Here is a 5000-nt window from a genome sequence, read left to right as displayed (position 1 = left end):
GCTGGGTGCTGATATAAGTTGAAACAAAACGTGAAAGAACACTGGGTGCTGATATAAGCTGAAACAAAACGTGAAAGAACACTGCGTGCTTATATAAATTGAAACAAATGTGGAAGAGCACTGGGTGCTTATATAAATTGAAACAAATGTGGAAGAGCACTGGGTGCTTATATAAATTGAAACAAATGTGGACGAGCACTGGGTGCTCATATAAATTGAAACAAATGTGGAAGAGCACTGGGTGCTTATATAAATTGAAACAAATGTGGACGAGCACTGGGTGCTCATATAAATTGAAACAAATGTGCAAGAGCACTGGGTGCTTATATAAATTGAAACAAATGTGGAAGAGCACTGGGTGCTTACATAAATTGATACAAAATGTGGAAGAGCACTGGGTGCTTATATAGATTAAATTCGAATTATAATCTAGGTGATCAGTGATGTGATAAAGTGATCGGTGATGCGATAGAAAAGGTAAAATAAATAAATAATCTAGTTGATCGGTGATGCGATAGAAAAAGGTAAAATAAATAAATAATCTAGTTGATCGGTGATGCGATAGATAAAGGTAAAATAAATAAATAATCCAGTTGATCGGTGATGCGATAGAAAAAGGTAAAATAAATAAATAATCTAGTTGATCGGTGATGCGATAGAAAAAGGTAAAATAAATAAATAATCTAGTTGATCGGTGATGGTATAGAAAAAGGTAAAATAAATAAATAATCTAGTTGATCGGTGATGCGATAGAAAAAGATAAATAAAGAGATAATCTAGATGATCAGTGATGCGATAGATAAAGGTAAAATAAATAAATAATCTAGTTGATCGGTGATGCGATAGATAAAGGTAAAATAAATGAATAATCTAGTTGATCGGTGATGCGATAGATAAAGGTAAAATAAATAAATAATCTAGTTGATCAGTGATGTGATAAGTGATAAATGAAATAAAATAATAATTGGGTGCTCACATCAAATAAAATAGCTGGACGAGCACTGGGAGCTCAAAGGTTATAGAAGAGAAGCTGGACGAATAAATACAATGAATATATAATTTAGTAAATAAGTGATGTGATACATGTAATGAAATAAAAAAATGGGAGCTCACAAGAAATGGAAAAGAAGCTGAGCGAGCACAGGGTGCTCACAAGAAATATAAGAGAAGCTTAACGAATAATTAAAATGAATAAATAATTTAGTAAATTAGTGATGTGGTAAATGAAATTAAATAAAAAATGGAAGCTCACAAGAAATAGAATAGAAGCTGAGCGAGCACTGGGTGCTCACAAGAAATAGAATAGAAGCTGAGCGAGCACTGGGTGCTCACAAGAAATAGAATAGAAGCTGAGCGAGCACTGGGTGCTCACAAGAAATAGAATAGAAGCTGAGCGAGCACTGGGTGCTCACAAGAAATAGAATAGAAGCTGAGCGAGCACTGGGTGCTCACAAGAAATAGAATAGAAGCTGAGCGAGCACTGGGTGCTCACAAGAAATGGAATATAATCTGAACGAACACTGGGTGCTTACAAGAAATGGAATATAATCTGAATGAACACTGGGTGCTCACAAGATATGGAATATAATCTGAACGAACACTGGGTGCTTACAAGAAATGGAATATAATCTGAACGAACACTGGGTGCTTACAAGAAATGGAATATAATCTGAACGAACACTGGGTGCTCACAAGAAATGGAATATAATCTGAATGAACACTGGGTGCTTACAAGAAATGGAATATAATCTGAACGAACACTGGGTGCTTACAAGAAATGGAATAGAAGCTGAACGAACACTGGGTGCTTACAAGAAATGGAATATAATCTGAACGAACACTGGGTGCTTACAAGAAATGGAATATAATCTGAACGAACACTGGGTGCTTACAAGAAATGGAATATAATCTGAACGAACACTGGGTGCTCACAAGAAATAGAATAGAAGCTGAACGAACACTGGGTGCTTACAAGAAATGGAATATAATCTGAACGAACACTGGGTGCTCACAAGAAATAGAATAGAAGCTGAACGAACACTGGGTGCTTACAAGAAATGGAATATAATCTGAACGAACACTGGGTGCTCACAAGAAATAGAATAGAAGCTGAACGAACACTGGGTGCTTACAAGAAATGGAATATAATCTGAACGAACACTGGGTGCTTACAAGAAATGGAATATAATCTGAATGAACACTGGGTGCTTACAAGAAATGGAATATAATCTGAACGAACACTGGGTGCTTACAAGAAATGGAATATAATCTGAATGAACACTGGGTGCTTACAAGAAATGGAATATAATCTGAACGAACACTGGGTGCTCACAAGAAATAGAATAGAAGCTGAACGAACACTGGGTGCTTACAAGAAATAGAATAGAAGCTGAGCGAGCTCACACGAAATGGAATATAATCTGAACGAACACTGGGTGCTTACAAGAAATAGAATAGAAACTGAGCGAGCACTGGGTGCTTACAAGAAATGGAATAGAAGCTGAGCGAGCACTGGGTGCTCACGGGAAATAGAATTGAAGCTGAACGAACACTGGGTGCTCACAATAAATAAAATAAGAAGCAAAGACAATACAGCGGATCACGTCAATTAAAGGAAGAAGCCTAGAAGTACTGGAGTTCACATTAAATTATTAGAAATGAATTTACTGACGAAAAATCGAATAGTGGGGCAGAAACGCTTCAAACTCTGCAAAACAGCCTGGTGAGGGAGAGGGCTAAACTTACTGACGCCCAGGAACACAAAATTTTGGAAGAAGTTACAGTAGTCGGAGAGGAGGTTCACGATCTGCGAGACAGTCCAGTGATAGAGAAGGCTAAATATAGCGACGCCAGGGACCAATTTCAAACTAACCGAGGAGAAAAGGAAGCTATACTACATCTCAGGGAGTTCTTGCACAATACGGTAGATAACTTAAATAAGAAAAAGAACATGTTTGCCTTAACATCTCATAAGAATAAGGGCAAGAAAACCCAAGGATATTCAATGGACCTCGGGGTCTATAAGTAAAGTTAGAAGGCATAGTCCAATGAAATAATTTTGCCTCATAAATCAAGCAAGACCAACATTATGCTCAAGACTCGTCTGGAAGGTGATACACAACTATGAGTATGCTTCGAGAAGGGTATACATGATCCCCTTAACAAGGGCCTCGCAGAGGCAGTTCTGGACGCAACAAGACATATGAATAACTATTGACATGTGCCATATCATCCTGTTTCAAATTTAACGGGTCGGAAATTTAAGAGTAGCCTTTGTTTGTGAGGCCACAATTGATGGGTTAGCGTTAAATCAGAAAGTCAGATAAGGCCCAGCTATGATGAACGATCTGTTTGGTATCTTTACACTTTAGGAAGGGACCTATCGGCAGGGCCACCACTATTGATGCCATGTTTCCACCAAGTGCAGCTAGGAATCAGGATGTATCTCAGTACACGTCCAGCAACCTATCAAATGACAGTACATCCCTTTGGAGGGATCTGGAGCACTGCCTGTGCTTCCCTTGGAATGCAAAAAAATCCCTGATGAAGTTGGGGCCAATCTTCGGCTATCGCCAAAAGAAAATTGATGTTGATGACTTGCTCCTGTCAGAGTGCCCTGAAACACAAACAATTCGCCATGCCGTTGATTTGAAGAACTCAGAAGTACATGCCAGTCATCAAGCTGTTGAATTAAATAACACAGAAGCACAAGCTATTCGCCATGCTGTCGATTTGGAGAGCACACTGAAGTATGGTGGCTTCAGGCTAACAAAGTGAATGTCCTGCGGAAGTCCTATGATATATACCGGCTTGTGAGAGGAGTGTCCAGATGAAGAAGGCTTAACTCCAGAAAATAGGAAAAATTGGAAGGGATGGATAGGTGAATTGGCAGAACTAGAAAGCTTTCAAGTATCATTGAACATAGCAGCAGCCTGTCCCAACAAGGCATATCGAGCACAACTACACGAGCAAATTCCAGTCGACAAATTGCTTGAACACTCCACTTCACAGTATAAGCTGCAGCGTGTGCCGGCTTAGTTTATGAAATTGTAAGATGGATTACAAAAGGACAGTCCACAGTGCAAGAGATAAGGCAGCTTCATGATGAACTCTATGCATTACTAAAAGGGGAAATTAGTAAAAGGTAGCAAGCTCTACAGGCTTGAACCTAAACTTAATACAGATGGGTTATTGCGAGACGGAGGAAGAAGGATCCACCTTGATGAAAAAAAACAGGCGCCCATCCTTATCATTCTGCCCAAAGGACTTAACACGCGACAAAAATAATAGTTCAGAATAAACATGTGTTCTTATTCAGTATCACAGGCGATACTGCTTCGTGGCTTGCAGAATAAAATAGATAGAGTGCTGAAGAAATGTTTTGTGGAATTTCAACCCACCTGCAGCGTCAGACATCGGTGATGTTTTGGGAAGTACAGATATGTTCGGTACGTAAAGTTCTTTCGTCCACCATTGGTTTACAACGGGTCGATGACGACCAGCTACAAACCTGTTTATTGAAGGCGAAGTTACCCTGAAACCTAGAAAGGATGCCTAGGAGCGCTATGCTATGTCGACGATGGATACATGAACAATTACTGAAAGTTCCGGGAGAGATGGAGTGCAGAGTACTCACACTTACTTACGATGCACAGGTGCAAGATTGAACATGCCAGAAATACTGCTGCTGGAATTGGTCCTGCTATTAGATCCCAGATAATACCAATGGAGTGGGGAGGGCCACTGAGGCCATCCCGGGTGCAGATGGGCTTGTCAAGTAGTCCAGGTTCGCACCACGTCTGGGGTCATGCCACGCCCGATTGTGAGTTGTGCCACTTAGAGGTGGACTAATTAGAACATTTGTAAAAATGGTCAGACATATCCTTCACGTGGTATATATCTGTGTTGCACGCGTTATACCACAGACCCATCCTTAAGATACGTCTGTCCCGCACGAAATATAGAACAAAAATGACCTTACTTACTTAGTGATTGTATTG

This window comes from Penaeus japonicus, unplaced genomic scaffold (assembly GCF_977035675.1).
Source record: "Penaeus japonicus unplaced genomic scaffold, GWHDUDI00000001_assembly GWHDUDI00000007, whole genome shotgun sequence".
In the NCBI taxonomy this organism is placed as follows: Eukaryota; Metazoa; Arthropoda; class Malacostraca; order Decapoda; family Penaeidae; genus Penaeus; species Penaeus japonicus.
This window is presented reverse-complemented; position numbering follows the sequence as displayed.